Source organism: Erythrolamprus reginae, chromosome 7 (genome assembly GCF_031021105.1).
Source record: "Erythrolamprus reginae isolate rEryReg1 chromosome 7, rEryReg1.hap1, whole genome shotgun sequence".
Lineage (NCBI taxonomy): Eukaryota > Metazoa > Chordata > Lepidosauria > Squamata > Dipsadidae > Erythrolamprus > Erythrolamprus reginae.
In genome coordinates this window covers 73191012-73207998 of record NC_091956.1, presented here as the reverse complement: position 1 = coordinate 73207998, position 16987 = coordinate 73191012, and the positions used below count along the sequence as shown (strand labels likewise).

The 16987-nt window shown below is 40.2% G+C and overlaps 1 protein-coding gene across 1 annotated transcript in view; it reads left to right on the top strand.

Annotated features, from left to right (window-relative positions):
* The first annotated feature begins 273 nt into the window (after positions 1 to 273).
* Positions 274 to 16987, top strand: part of FBXW7 (F-box and WD repeat domain containing 7) — a 135401-nt gene continuing 118687 nt past the window's right edge. The window contains exon 1 of the mRNA XM_070757820.1: positions 274 to 1048. The gene's annotated coding sequence lies outside the window, so the exon portion shown is untranslated. The remainder of the gene's footprint in view (positions 1049 to 16987) is intronic.

Below are 16987 nucleotides of genomic sequence, written 5' to 3'. Positions count from 1 at the left end.
AACCGCTGCCTTATTAACGAAATCGCCCCCTTTACCGAACTCCAGCCTCTTTGTTTAATTCGCCCACTGCGGTTGCGCACGCCCAATTAAAGGGCCAGGCTCTTTTTCCCCGCCTCAATGATTTTATCCCCGCGTCCGGGATTACACAACCTCCTCCACGAAGACACGCAAGGCTTTCAGCCTCAGACGTCATTACCTCGCGTCTGCGGGAGGCGGGCGGAAGGGTCCTGTTGCCAGGCTACGGTCTAATGTCATCCATCTGCGCCGCCGTAGACGGGCCGTCCCTTCTTTTCCTCCTCCCTCCCACCGTTGGCTGTATGCGAGGGACGGCAAATAAGCGGCTCCGGACCGCCGGGCAGCAGACCGTCTCGTGGTTCCGCCTCCCTCTTTTTTTCCTCCCGGGACCGAAGCGGGCTCTCCGCCTCCCTCAGCATCCGTCCTGCGGAGTGACCGGAGCCCGCGCGGAGAATTAGTTTACTAGCCACATGCCTGGGTGCGGGGCGGGAGCGGCGCTGACCCTGGCCGTCCGGCGCCGCTTCCGCGCTCCGTCTGCCTGGTTGGGGCCCTAGCACCACCGGCGGCGGGAACTCGGGAGTGTATGAAAGCGAGAGCCGGTCTGGGGCCGCGGCCCGACCCTCTGGCCGCCTCCCCCTCCAAGGCCGGGGGTGGCCGGACCGGTCCCGGGGGAAGCGGCGGGTAGCGCTGTGGGGGAGGCGGCAGCGGCTGCTCCCGAGGGGAAGCGACTCCCGGCCCCACCGCTGCTGCTGCTGCTGCCGCCGCTGACTTTCCCAGTAGAAAGCTTCGGTGACCAGTCCTGGAACGTCAAGCGGTGCCCGCCTGGGAAGCCCCCACCCGAGTGGAGGAGTCCCGCTCCTCTCGGACTTGCTGCCCAATCCTCTTGGCCGCTTCCTCCTCCTCCCCCTGTGGGGTGAAGAAGGGCGATCCCGGCCAAACTCTCCGCTTGGTCCCAGCTCCGCTTCGCGATCCCTGGAAAGCCGGTTGGACACCGCCGCTGCTGCTGCTTTAAAGCTTCCGGAGTGTGTGCAAGGCGAGTGGAACCAAGTTTGGGGGGTGGGGTGGGGAGAGGAGAATAAGGGGAGGGGGCTCATCTTAGCATCCTTGGGGAGGGAGAGGTCGTGGGGAAGGGAGAATAAGGGGAAGGGACTCATCTTAGCATCCTGGGGGGGAAGGGAAGTTTTTGGGGGGCAGAGATCGTGGGGAGGAGAGAATAAGGGGAGGGGGCTCATCTTAGAATCCAGAGGGGACGTTTGGTGAGGGGGGAGGTCGTGGGGAGAGGAGAATAAGGAGAGGGGGCTCATCTTAGCATCCAGAGGGAAAGTTTGTGGGGGAGTTGTGGGATAGAATAAGGAGAGGGGGCTCATCTTAGCATCCTGGGGGGGAAGTTTGGGGGGAGGTCGTGGGGAGGGGAGAATAAGGGGAGGGGCTCATCTTAGCATCCTTGGGGGGGAGGTCGTGGGGAGGGGAGAATAAGGGGAGGGGGCTCATCTTAGCATCCTGGGGGGGAAGTTTGGGGGGAGGTCGTGGGGAGGGGAGAATAAGGGGAGAGGGCTCATCTTAGCATCCTGGGGGGGAAGTTTGGGGGGGAGGTCATGGGGTAGAATAAGGGAAGGGGGCTCATCTTAGCATCCTGGGGGGGAAGTTTGGGGGGGAGGTCATGGGGTAGAATAAGGGAAGGGGGCTCATCTTAGCATCCTGGGGGGGAAGTTTGGGGGGGAGGTCATGGGGTAGAATAAGGGAAGGGGGCTCATCTTAGCATCCTGGGGGGGAAGTTTGGGGGGGAGGTCATGGGGTAGAATAAGGGAAGGGGGCTCATCTTAGCATCCTGGGGGGGAAGTTTGGGGGGGAGGTTGTGGGGTAGAATAAGGAGAGAGAGGCTCATCTTAACATCCTGGGGAGGGGTCTCCATGCCCAGGAGGTAGTTGGGTGATGCACGTGGTGCCTTTCCCTTCTCTTCGCCCCCTCCCCTTCCACCCGGCATTGCATGGGAAGGATGCTGGAGAGAATGGCTGGGGCTCTTGTCCTGAATGGCTCCTGGTGGATTATAAAGGGCAGCGGCTGCCCCTTGTTTCATATGCGCCTCACGTTGCAGGACTGTCTGCATGGTCTGCTGCGCTCAAGTGACCCACCCTGTTAACTACGGGTGGGGAGTTCTCCCTCAGGGTCAGCCAAAAAAAAAAAAGAGAAAAGAGGGGGGGGGGAAGCATTGGTACATCTTGAGGGAACTTTAAATGCCTTTGTTGAACAGCTAATGAGAGGAGAGAAAGGTTTGAGAGCACCAGTAAAGAAACTCCTGTCCGTTTTTCCTCCCTAGAAACAAAGTAGTTTTAAGTACACTGATCTCTTGCACCGTGATTTGACTATTGTGGGTGATGAGAAGTACAGTATTCTGGTTTAAGCATTTTACCTTTGATAGCGTAAACTTTTCCCCCCTCAAGAATGGGTTCCATGGTAAAACTAAAATGCATTTAAATATACTGCTCAAAAAAAAATAAAGGGAACACTTAAACAACAGAATATAACTCAAACTTCTGTGAAATCAAACTGTCCACTTAGGAAGCAACACATTCAACTCTGTACGGAATAAAGTATTCAATGAGAATATTTCATTCAGATCTAGGATGGGTTATTTGAGTGTTCCCTTTATTTATTTATTTTTTGAGCAGTGTATATTCTGTCTACACAATGGGCAACACCACTTCATATTAAAACAGCAGTGTGTTACAAAATAAAGTTAGCAGTTATAATATTAGAATTTTTATGTTGCTTAAAAGATGGGGATTCCCTGCATTTGAAGAATCAAACATTCTGCCTTGAGTCTTGCATTACTCTATTGCAAAGTTTTAAATTATATTTTAAAGTATGTTGCTTCAAAATCCCATATATTGTCTCAAACAGTGAAAATGTATATAATGTCTACTAGTAGGCTTGTTGCAGAATTAGATCTCAATTTACTGTAGTCTTTTTCACCAGATGCATAGAATATTATTCTGAAAGAAAACCTTATTTGTGTGTATATAAACTGTATGTATAATATACTACCAAACCTAAATGTTTATTTTGCTAAGATTAAACTCCATGTGTGATGAAATGAGCTTTAATTTTTTTTTAAAAAAAATCCCATAATACATTTGAAAAAACAAAGAGGACTTTACTTTTGTTTCAACTAACATGATGATCTTCCAAAAACATACCTATGAAGTGTTCGGTGTATATTTTGATAATATGTATAGTATGTGAAGACTTGGGCAATGGAAGGGCAGACAAAAACAACTGTGGCTATATATTTACTAATTGTTACTAAATTCAGTGGGAAATGTTTCTGAATATATTATTTTTTTCTGCATAAAACTTTACAATTTTACTATTTTCTATGCACTGATTTTAAAAGAACTTACATCAAAGCAAACATAGTTTCATTCACATAATTAAATAGGGCCTAGCTTGCTTATCCATGATTTATTAAATCACAATTGTATAAGTTTGCAATGGATATGAAAACATAAGGATTTTGTTTTGACTCAACAGTATATTGAGTCAAAATAAAACCACATTGGGTGGAAGTTGAGTCATGGCAACTGTACTTTGCCTTTTTAATTTGAAATATTTCACTACAGTACTTATCCAATGTCTTCTTTACTATTATAATGGCAGTTCAAATAGAATTTATTTATAAAAATAGTTTTTAAACTTTATTGAAATAAATTATTGATAGACAATGGAAAGGGCTTGAATCAAAATGATTTTTAAAAATTCTACACAGTCTACACAGAAATTATATTTTAATATTTTAATATTTTCTATTTAGAAAGGTTAAGCCTTAAATTATAGGCTTACTATGGAAGGAATATATGTATGAATGAATTGGTTTACTCTGGACGGAATAACAGGTTATGGCCTCTTCTGTCATCTCTTTATTATACATGTAATCCTAAAAGAGTACCTTAGATAATAAATTTTACTGGATTTAAGAGAACATGCATCTGAACAAATGTTTTTGGAATATTTGTGTAATTGCCAGTCCTGCATCAGAAAATAATGGAAATGAGTGTACTACAGCTGTAATAAAGTACATAAATTATTTTTATTGCAGTCTTAATGTTAAAGACCGATAGTGAAATACTTACATATTACCTACCTCCTGGAAAGTAGATGCTTTTCCCAGATCCTTCTAATTAGTTATTAGTTTTATTTTTTTATTTGATCTGAATTTTTCCTTGTTTTCAGAGGTTACTTTATCAACATACCTGCAGCTTGCCCTTTTAATTTGACTACTTCAGAGCAATTATTGCTTGGCATATCCTTGTTTTACCTACCCTGGTTCAAGACAACAGTATTAATTTTTATATTAAGTTTTATGAGTTTATCTGAAGAATAAGGGCAAGATTAATTCTTATTGTAGCAATTATCCTTTTCACTTCTGTTATCGTATTCTCCCCTAAAATCTGCTTTATATGGTCTTTCAAACTTCTGAAAACGGATGTTATTTCTTATGTTATCTATGAGTAACACAGAAGGAAAGAGACTGTCCCTCTCCAATTCACATATAAGAAATATATGTAAAACTTAGTTATAGTTGGGTAGGTAGTTATTGATTAGACAATTTTAATACTTGATTTATAAGAACGGGAGAAAAAGGTGCATTCTCATATACAATATAGAAAATAAGTTATTTGAAATGGAAAGGTGCTTCTGAGACAATTCTGTAATTATCTGGACTTATCCTCCTTTAAACAAAGCAAATATCTTGTGTATGTAAGTGAGAAATTTGACAAGTGAAATAGTTTCCGTTACTTCTTATAGTTACTGTGTCAGGAACTGGTTTTTTTTTCCACTAATGAATCTAGTGAGTTCAGAAAAAGAGATAAATAAGTAGAACACTAGTATGTATACTGTATTCTCATACTTAGATACCTGAAATTTATGTCAATTTCATGCAGTAAAATTATTCACTCTGTATTTTTTGCAATTGGACTTTATTTCTCATTAAATGTCTTCAAAGTCATTTTAAGACTAGTAGATTACGGCACACAGAAAGCTTACATTTAAATATAATTCATATAATTTATTTCTAAATTGTACTTTTTGAATCCTTAGGGAGTAATTAACATGATTGCATTTTCTGTGATTTTTTCCTGAATGGATTTCAGCTTCATTTGAAGTGTATGAAAGTCCAAGTAAAGTACAATATGATTGTTAGGTTGTGTAGCAAAAATTGCATATCACTATAATTAAAAACTATTATAATAAACATACACAATAGGACAGAGTTACAGTTTTCAGTTAACATTTCATAAATTTGTCAGGTTGTTTTGATTACAACATACAAATTGTTTTGCTTTTTAACATTGTGTTGAAAATATAAAGAATGGTGGATATCTAGTTTCTGAAAAATTGTGTCCTTAGATTATTTATTTATTTATTTGTTTATTTATTAGATTTGTATGCCGCCCCTCTCTGAAGACTCGGGGCGGCTAATAATATGCAATAATAATAATAATAATAATAATAATAATAATAAGTAATTTTGTAGATAGAAAGGTTGTATCAGTGAGTTCAGGTTCTGAAATTGTTTTCATGTAAGTTTATTATGGGCAGAATCTTTTTATAATATTTTCAAATTTGATAAATATCCTCTTAGTTATAGAGAGACATAAGATCCTAATCTAGCTTTGGTAACAAGCAACTTGAGGGTCTTTACATATTATAATAGGTAGCAATTTGATAAATAGTATATGGGAGAATACTATTTAAAATAATTGATAGTTCAAATTATACAATGATTTTGAGATAAGGAAAAGCTTTGAAAAACTGTTACTTGTATAGTAGAAATTAATATGGTGGATCATTTTCTATAATCAATATCGCCAACCTTGTGCCAACCAGATGTGACTCTGTAGGATGAGTGTTAAGAACAGAATTCTTGACACATCAGGATGATTTCAAAACTGAATAAAATAGTCTTGGTAAGATTGAAAATGACAACCATATTTTCTTATTTAGATAAATGAGTCTTAAACAAATATACCAATGGTATAAATAAATCATTTAGGTGTTTCTTACAAGTATACTGCTTGTGAACAGATATTCCAGTAACAACTGCAATTGAGGCCAAGTTTGTATTTCAAAATATTTAATTGACCATTGATAATATTACTTTAATATTGATAACATTACTATAGTATAGTGAATGCTTGGTATTTAAAAGTTACACTTTACCATTTTACTTATAGTTTCATTCCAATAAACTAGAAACAGAATAAAACCTAGATTTTAAAAGAGGCATATTAGTATTTAAAGTTATATTTTAGAACTAAATTTATAGAACACAATTTACTTCTACTTAAATACGTTGACCTTAGTTGGATTGCTTTTTTACTTATGTGCTGCTCTGTATCCTAGCGGCCAGTTAGGTCCCACAGAGTGGGTTTTTCCGGGTCCCGTCAACTAAACAATGCCGCTTGGCGGGACCCAGGGGAAGAGCCTTCTCTGTGGCGGCCCCGGCCCTCTGGAACCAACTCCCCCCCAGAGATTAGAATTGCCCCCACCCTCCTTGCCTTTCGTAAGCTACTTAAGACCCACCTCTGCTGCCAGGCATGGGGGAATTAAGACTTCTTCTCCCCCTAGGCCGTTACAATTGTATGCATGGTATGTTTGTATGTATGTTTGGTTTTGTATATTAAGGGGTTTTAATTCGCTTTTAGTATTGGATTATCATTGTATATTGTTTATGATTGTTGTTAGCCACCCCGAGTTTTCGGAGAGGGGCGGCATATAAATCCAATAAAACTTGAAACTTGTAACTAAAGTTCTGCTCAGTCTTAAACTGAATACAGAGCATAAATTTATGTGTGTTGTATTGCAAGTTCATATTATTTGTTCTGTTTAGTCTCCTCACAAAGTGTAGGAATCTGTGATATGACTTAAAATAGGTTGGTATTTGCTGTTATTAGCTATTTGCTGTTCAGCAGATTTTTTGATTTGGTCTTCTGAATATTTACTGACTTTATTGAATTTTGTATGTCTGGATTGAAGTTTAGAGTAATGAAGTATATTCCATAGTAAAGAATTAAAAGAATATTTCATGCATCTACGTTTTTAATACGAAATCAAAGTTGTCAAAGATGGCCCAGTCGCTAGGTACTATTTACCCCATGAACTTTTGCCTTGAATAACTCCCCATCAATTTCAACTAAATAGGTTGTAAGTTTTCACCAGCTAGATATTAAATTTAGATTGGGTTACTATAGAGAAGTATTAGTCAGTGATTGTTTGCACACTATGCTAAAATAATGAACATATGTTGTTTTTATGTGCACTATTTGTACCTCATTAACAAAATTTACTGCTTGTTTTGACTTTGTATGCTGATAACTGAAAATTACAACCTGTGACATGTTAAGCCACAAAACCTGTTTGAAGGGCAGTGTATGGTGGAGACTTAAATTGTAGTACAGTCATACCTCGTCTTACGAACCTAATTGGTTCCAGGGGGAGGTTCGTAAGACGAAAGGTTCGTAAGACGAAACATTGTTTCCCATAGGAAACAATGTAAAGTCAATTAATCCGTGCAACCCAAAAAAAACCCCGCAAAAAAACCGCTGCCGCCCGCCTGTCACCTTTTAAAACAGCCTGGGGGCTTCTCAGCGACCTCCCGAACGCCGAAGCCAAACCTGAACTTCCGGGTTCGGCGTTCGGGAGGCGGCCGAGAAGCCCCAAGGCTGTTTCAAAAGGTGACAGCCGGGCCTTCCCAGCAGTCTCTGAACGCCGAACGCAGAAGTTCGGGTTTGGCGTTCAGCTTCGGGAAGCTGCTGGGAAGCCGCGCGGCTGTTTTAAAAGGTGACAGCCGGGCTGGGGGGCTTCCCAGCAACCTCCCGAACCCCGAACCCGGAAGTTCGGCAAAAGTTCGGGGTTCGGGAGGTTGCTGGGAAGCCCCCCAGCCCGGCTGCGACCTTTTAAAACAGCCGGTCGGCTTCCCAGCGGCTTCCCGAAGCCGAACGCCAAACCCGAACTTCCGCGTTCGGCGTTCAGAGACTGCTGGGAAGCCGCACGGCTGTTTTAAAAGGTCGCAGCCGGGCTGGGGGGCTTCCCAGCAGCCTCCCGAACCGAACCCGGGGTTCAGAAAAATTTTGCCTCTTCTCACGAACTTTTTTCGAGTTACGAACCAGCGTTTGGGAGGCTGCTGGGAAGCCCCGCCGCCCGGCTGTCACCTTTTAAAACAGCCGGGGGGCTTCCCAGCAGCCTCCCGAACGCCGGTTCGTAACTCGAAAAAAGTTCGTAAGAAGAGGCAAAATTTTTCTGAACCCCCGGGTTCGTATCACGAGTTGTTCGTAAGACGAGGGGTTCGTATCTTGAGGTACCACTGTATATATGTGTGTTACAAGCTCATGTCTTTTAGCTTAATTTGTCCCTTTGATTGGGCATTGAATATCCTTACTATTATTTACCAGGGTTCTACCACACTTTTATATTATTATTATTATTATTATTATTATTATTATTATTATTATTATTATTATTATTATGTCAATACAACACAGTAAATGAGATCACTGCTGGATTTCATATTTTATCACTAGTCGGGCGCTTCCCAAGCACCTAGGACTGCGTGATGTAGTGGCAAATTATGTTTGCCGATCCCAGTAAAGCGGCCTTCTGCAATTGACAGATGGAGATTTTGTCAATTCCGATGGTTTTCAAATGTCCGCTGAGATACTTTGGCACTGCGCCCAGCGTGCCAAGTACCACTGGGACCACTTTCACTGGCTTATGTCAAGAGTCGTTGCAGCTCGATTTTTAGATCTTTGTATTTCACTAATTTCTCTAGCTGCTTCTCCTCGATTTTGCTGTCCCCTGGGATTGCGATGTCGATGATCCATACGATGATCAGCCCTTACACTTAGCACCATTTCAACATCCCTGCAGTCATATTATCATGATACCTTGTCTTACGAACTTAATTGGTTCTGGGACGAGGTTTGTAAGGTGAAAAGTTTGTAAGACGAAACAATGTTTCCCATAGGAATCAATGGAAAAGCGATGAATGCGTGCAAGCCCAAAACTCACCCCTTTTGCCAGCCGAAGCACCCGGTTTTGCGCTGCTGGGATTCCAATGAGGCTCCCCTCCATGGGAAACCCCCACCGGTGGCTTGTGTTTGTAAGGTGAAAATAGAGGCAAAAAAATCTTAAACCCTGGGTTTGTATCTCGAAAAGTTTGGATGACGAGGTATCACTGTACTTGGCACCATCTCCCATTTATGCGAGTAGCAGAATCCCAGGATCATATTTGCATCCTTCCAGTTGTCTCCTAAGAAGCAAAGTCAATGTGGAAACTGACAGTGAAGATTCTGAGTCATGGTCATGAGATGTCTCACTTAACAATCTTGGCAGAAAAGACAGAAAATTGGGTACAGTCATGTGATGCCTCACTTAATGACTGCATTTGAAAAGCATCTGGTCCCCATTTTATCATAAACTGAGGATTATCTGTATACACACATGTCTTTGGTTCCATTAGAAACATCAAACGAGATAAAAGATTGTCGGTAGGAGGAGAGGCTTATACAGTGTTCCCTCGCTTTTCGCGGGGGATGCGTTCCGAGACCGCCCGCGAAAGTCGAATTTCCGCGAAGTAGAGATGTGGAACTAAATACACTATTTTTGGCTATGAACAGTATCCCAAGCCTTCCATTAACACTTTGAACCCCTAAATTGCAATTTTCCATTCCCTTAGCAGCCATTCAGATTATTACTCACCATGTTTATTTATTAAAGTTTATTAAAAAAAATATTTATTAAAGGCAGACGAAAGTTTGGCGATGACATATGACGTCATCGGGTGGGAAAAAACGTGGTATAGGGAAAAACCCCGCAAAGTATTTTTTAAATTATTTTTTTTAAAACGTGGTATAGACTTTTCGCGAAGTTTGAACCTGCGAAAATCGAGGGAACACTGTATTACTAAAAGGAAACAGAGAAAAGAGAAAATTGAAGATGAGGCAAAGGAAGAAATAGTTGCACAAAAGAAATAGTTTAGATTATTCTCAAACTTTGTGACTTGCTAAAATAATAAAATTCTTTTCTGAGGAGTGAGTTGAACTAATGAACATCCTTTTCAATCTAACCTGTTTTGATCATGGAAATCAAAGAAAAAAGTAGTTTAAGAACTGAATGGTGAAGAGATAAGATCATTTTGCATTTTGAAATAAGGTAACTGAAGCTTTTATCTTCTACTGACACTTAGATTTTGATTTCACCCCCTCAGTAGTTTGACTTGTTCTAAAAGAGTATGGTACAGATTGTACCTCTTTCCCGGAATAACTGCTACTGATTATTCCAAGCATTCTAAATCTTGATTTTATAAGTAGTAAAGTCAAAATAAATGCAACCAAAACCGAGTCTTTGGAGAGGGGTGGCATACAAATCTAATAAATTATTATTATTATTATTATTATTATTATTATTATTATTATTATTATTATTGTTAATGATACAGCCACGCATGCGGAGAGGAATGCATAGGCAACAACAACTGAGAGATTATTATCAAAGAAAATGAGGCCACCTGTGGTTGGATGGGGCTGTGGTAATTAGTGAGGCTGCTATAAATAGCAGCCTGTGGGTTTGGCCTTTGTGGAGGATTATCTGATCGTTGTGTTTCATGACTGCTTTACTGACTTTGACCTTTTGTGTGCTGATTTTTCCCCGCTTGGAAACTAAACCAGAGCAAAGTGTGTTTCACTTTGTGAAAGAAGAAGGACTGTGCTAAGTATCTCAGAACTGATAAGGGACTTGTACAAATTACCAGTTTGTTTGGAGACCAGTGCTCTTTGCTATTCCAAAAGAGGGCTTAGTTTAAGTGAATTTTCATTATAAAGAACATTGTTTTGAATTTTCAAACGTGTGTGTGTCTGAAATTTGTACCTGTGAATTTTTGGGAGGAGTGTACCAGAGAGCCCGACAGAACAATTGTTGTTGTTGTTGTTGTTGTTATTATTATTGTTGTTGTTGTTGAAATTGAGGATTGCTTTCCTTCTTGTAAAGCTCACCCATGAATGTTTACACATCCTCATGCTTGGCTTCTCCAAATTTTATTTTACTGGGCAATGTGCTTTTCCTCTAATTTTTAAGGTTTGTTATTTGGAGTTTAGTGGTTGCCTTCTGTACAATTTATAATTTCTGTATTGGTGGCCTCTTACTATAGAGCTAGCCATCTTACTATAGAGTACCTCTGGGTGGCTTCCAATACTAAAAGGATAAATCTGTATAATAAAATATTATAAAATTCAAAATACGATACACAGCCCTAGCTAAAAGATAGCAAGAGACTAGGCTGAGCAGGGATTTGTATATTAATTTATATATTAATCTGTTTTATTAATCTTTGAAGCTCCCCCTTTGGTGTTCCAAGCCAATCTCTTAGAATGGACACTTGAAATTTAAAATGAACTGTTAGCTGTGAACTTAAAATGAACTGTTAGCTGTGAGATGAAAAGATGCATAAGGAAAGGGAAAATTAGATTTAGAGCAGTTTTATGTCCCATCACTCAATACAAAGGCAACTCTGCTATATTTCATTAATGGGGATGGATCTTGTTGACTTTTGCCTCTTAGACTAGTAAACACACATGTAAAACTTTGTCAAGTACCATCACAGTAGGACTAATTTATCACCTAAATTTGTTTCAGTCTCTTTATTTTTGCAGACCAGTTTTATGTTTTTATATATTTGGGATTAATGTTAAAAGCACAGTATATTCTTAATGGGTAGTCATTGTAAGGTGAGAGTTTGATTTTTAGTTATGAATAAACTGGCAAAAAGTAGGGAATTGATAATGTTTTCAACCTATATAAAGATATTAAGACTTTAAGGGACATTTCTAGACTTTGTGGGAAAGGCAGAAATATTGCAGTTTGATGCATTCTCTGATGCTTCTGATGTTTCATAGACTAACAAAAGGTTGCTTTATTAGTAGCTTTAATGAACAAATCGCTTTATTGGCTTAGGCATACTGGTAGCTTTGTCGGTCCAAACTGCAATGAGTTCTTGTTTCAATTCACTATTGTGCTCAAGAAGTGAAGTGATAGCCATTGACCTTCTACTAAAGCACAATAAAAAGTTTTTTTGTGAAGAACAGACGTATGCAAGGAAAACTGCAATGCCTTCATAGCTTGTGTGTTCAGATAAGCTCTTGTATGGTTCCCAATATATAGTCTTAAAAATATAGTATTAACTACCTTTTAGTGGACCTGCTTAAAAAATTAGCTTCATATTTAATTTGTATTTCATCCATGAATTGTTACTTTGGATTCAAAACACAATGAAATTTATTTTTTATTTATTGGATTTGTATGCCGCCCCTCTCCGCAGACTCGGGGCGGCTAACAACAATGATAAAAACAACATGTAACAATCCAATTAATAAAACAACTAAAAACCCTTATTATAAAAACCAAATACCGTATACACACAAACATACCATGCATAACTTGTAATGGCCTAGGGGGAAGGAATATCTTAACTCCCCATGCCTGGCGATAAAGGTGGGTCTTGAGTAATTTGCGAAAGACAAGGAGGGTGGGGGGCCATTCTCATCTCTGGGGGGAGTTGATTCCAGAGGGCCGGGGCCGCCACAGAGAAGGCTCTTCCCCTGGGCCCCACCAAATGACATTGTTTGGTCGACAGGACACGGAGAAGGCCAACTCTGTGGGACCTTATCGGCCGCTGGGATTCGTGTTATATAGCTTTTGTACTAAATTAGTGTCCTAGATGAAGAATTTGCACAGTATAATTTGAAGGAATTATACTGTGAAATTAAATTGAAATGTCGCTATCAATATCAAATGGCTAGAAAGGGCTAAAAAAAAATTGTACAGAAATATTTTTCCATCAAGTTTTATCTTAGTAACTTCCCATTCAAGAACTAACAATTCTGCTTATTTTTTCTGAAGACAAATCATAAATGACTGGGTGCTTTCATAGCTCTAACAATTAAAGTGCAGAATTAAAAGGTGGTGCACATACACACATTTCAAGTTGCTTCATGTCAATTAGTATTATTACCAGAGATTATTGTGAATAAATAACAGCCCGCATTTTATGTCCTATTGATTGTTTATGGGCTAGGTTTCAACCGAGCACTCAGTTGAACTTTGAAATGCATAACAGTAGTTGGAGGAGAGGAAGCATAACAGGGTTCCTTTTTGTTTTCGAAAGACAAACCCTTACACATTTTAGGATTAGCTGCTTTAAGTTGTCCTTTTTCTAAATGGGGCTACCTTTGAAAAGTGTTCGGAAACTTCAGATCGTGCAGAATGCAGCTGCGAGAGCAATTATGGGCTTCTCTAAGAATGCCCATATTACTCCAACACTTCGCAGTCTGCATTGGTTGCCGATCAGTTTCCGGTCACAATTCAAAGTGTTGGTTATGACCTATAAAGCCCTTCATGGCACTGGACCAGAATATCTTCGGGACCGCCTCCTGCCGCACGAATCCCAGCGACCGGTTAGGTCCCACAGAGTCGGCCTTCTTCAGGTCCCGTCGACTAAACAATGTCGTCTGGCGGGACCCAGGGGAAGAGCCTTCTCTGTGGGGGCCCCGACCCTCTGGATCCAGCTGCCCCCTGAGATTAGGATTGCCCCCACCCTCTCTGCCTTTCGTAAACTCCTTAAGACCCACCTCTGCCATCAGGCATGGGGGAACTAAAACACCTCCCCCTTGCCCATGCTGTTTTGTTGATTGATTGACTGTGTGCTTGTTTTTTATATATATTGGGATTGTTTTATGAAATTACTAATTTTAAATTGTAATTAGATTGGTGGGCATTGGATATGTTATTGTGTACTCTTTTTTATTATTGTTGTGAGCCGCCCCGAGTTTTCGGAGAGGGGCGGCATATAAATCCAATAAATCTAAAATAGGGCTGCAGAACCTATTGTGAGAAGGTGGTTGAGCAATTTCTTCTTCATTCCTGCTTTTGCCATTTATTGGAATATTTGTATTAATGCTCGTATGAAATAGTCTGTATGAGAATCATAGGACAGTGATGGCGAAACTATGGCACAGTGAGCCATATCTGAGGGCACGAAACATAGAAACATAGAACTCTGATGGCAGAAAAAGACCTCATGGTCCATCTAGTCTGCCCTTATACTATTTTCTGTATTTTATCTTAGGACGGATATATGTTTATCCCAGGCATGTTTAAATTCAGTGACTGTGGATTTATCTACCACGTCTGCTGGACGTTTGTTCCAAGGATCTACTACTCTTTCAGTAAAATAATATTTTCTCATGTTGCTTTTGATCTTTCCCCCAATTAACTTCAGATTGTGTCCCCTTGTTCTTGTGTTCACTTTCCTATTAAAAACACTTCCCCTCCTGGACCTTATTTAACACTTTAACATATTTAAATGTTTTGATCATGTCCCCCCTTTTCCTTCTGTCCTCCAGACTATACAGATTGAGTTCATTAAGTCTTTCCTGATACGTTTTATGCTTAAGACCTTCCACCATTCTTGTAGACCTGTTCAATTTTGTCAATATCTTTTTGTAGGTGAGTTCTCCAGAACTGAACACAGTATTCCAAATGTGGTCTCACCAGCACTCTATAGCGGGATCATAATCTCCCTCTTCCTGCTTGTTATACCTCTAGCTATGCAGCCAAGCATCCTACTTGCTTACCCTACCGCCTGACTGCACTGTTCACCCATCAAGAGATATTTAGAGCACTGCTGGAGAAAAATAGGTTATGAGTCTGATTGGGCACAAGCTAGAGCTGCTGTTAACACCTATTACATGGTGGGAAGAGAAGTTTTCAATATTTCAATATCAACTTTATTTGATTAGTCAATCGACCATATCAAAGCGAGGAAAAGGACCACATCGGTCGTCATAAAACTGTGACTGGTTAAAATACAATAAAATTGGCTAAAATAGAGGGAATTTGAATACATAATAATTTAAAATGCAGTATAATATGCTAAAATTGAGTAGTAAAACATGAGAATATAACTTGTGCAAAGGATTATATTAAACAAATCTAAGATACTGATATAAAATATTCTTAAGTGAGTTCTTCTCTTTTGCATGCCACCCCAATATGTTCTATAAAACGTATTCTCATCTGAACAGCCCTGACTATAAACTTAGCGGTTCTAGAAACTACATATATATTTGTACCCTGAAGAAAATATGATAATTGTTTATTACAGTCCCAGTGTATGATTTTGACAAGTAGGGGCTGTAAATACTGAGGTCTTACTGAGGAGTATCGTTTACAATTGAGTAGCACATGTGCAATGTCTTCTATTTCTGGTGCACCGCAAATGCATGTTCTCTCAAAATATGGTACTTGGTGGAATCGTCCATATTTGACCATAGAATCTTAACTGCTCAAATCTTGCTCTAGTGAGTGCTGTTCTATGGTATTGGGTCAGACCCATTGTCAGGTATTTTTCTAGTTGAAAGGCTGTTTTGTTCTTGCCTAACCATTTCAGTGACCTGCACTTAGAAAGTGCCTCAATATCAGTTTGGGGAAGAGAAGTGAAACATCAGTATTTCATTGCTTTTGTCGGGTCCTTAGCATAACATCCAGTGGGCCTATTTAGGATCACCCTAACCCTTTGGAGGAAAGGCAGCGCAGAGGCCTACTTTTAGGACCCCATAGAGGAATTTTCTGTGCATCTGGCAGATAAAAGTGCCTGATTTAGAAACATAGAAACATAGAAGACTGATGGCAGAAAAAGACCTCATGGTCCATCTAGTCTGCCCTTATACTATTTCCTGTGTTTTATCTTAGGATGGATATATGTTTATCCCAGGCATGTTTAAATTCAGTTACTGTGGATTTACCAACCACGTCTGCTGGAAGTTTGTTCCAAGGATCTACTACTCTTTCAGTGAAATAATATTTCCTCACGTTGCTTTTGATCTTTCCCCCAACTAACTTCAGATTGTGTCCCCTTGTTCTTGTGTTCACTTTCCTATTAAAAACACTTCCCTCCTGAATCTTATTTAACCCTTTAACATATTTAAATGTTTCGATCATGTCCCCCCTTTCCCTTTTGTCCTCCAGACTATACAGATTGAGTTCATTAAGTCTTTCCTGATACGTTTTATGCTTAAGACCTTCCACCATTCTTGTAGCCCGTCTTTGGACCCGTTCAATGTTGTCAATATCTTTTTGTAGGTGAGGTCTCCAGAACTGAACACAGTATTCCAAATGTGGTCTCACCAGCGCTCTATATAAGGGGATCACAATCTCCCTCTTCCTGCTTGTTATACCTCTAGCTATGCAGCCAAGCATCCTACTTGCTTTTCCTACCGCCTGACCACACTGCTCACCCATTTTGAGACTGTCAGAAATCACTACCCCTAAATCCTTCTCTTCTGAAGTTTTTGCTAACACAGAACTGCCAATGCAATACTCAGATTGAGGATTCCTTTTCCCCAAGTGCATTATTTTACATTTGGAAACATTAAACTACAGTTTCCATTGCTTTGACAATTTATCTAGTAAAACTAAATCATTTACCATATTACAGACCCCTCCAGGAATATCAACCCCATTGCACACTTTAGAGTCATTGGCAAATAGGCAAATTTTGTTCCCAGTTGGATGTTAAACCTGTTGAGATGTCAGAGGAGCAAACATACCCAGTTATCTTGGAATAATTTTACCATTTGTCTTGAGAAAGCGAACAAAGTCAAAGTCCACCCAGGAGGAAGTATGAGTAGGTCCAACTGATGGTGAATTCATCTTTGATGGAGAGGATGTTTCTGGCTTCTTTAAAACAGGTGTGATGTGCCTTCTCCTTTAGAAGCCTTCACTGTCACTTGGGACAATCTTTATCCAGGCTCCAACTTCTCCTTTTAGGGATGGTGGTTGAGAAGATGACGGCATTGCAAACTCTAGAGACTCCTGGATAAAATGGATTATCCAAACCCTTTCACTCAGGTCTCAGGCT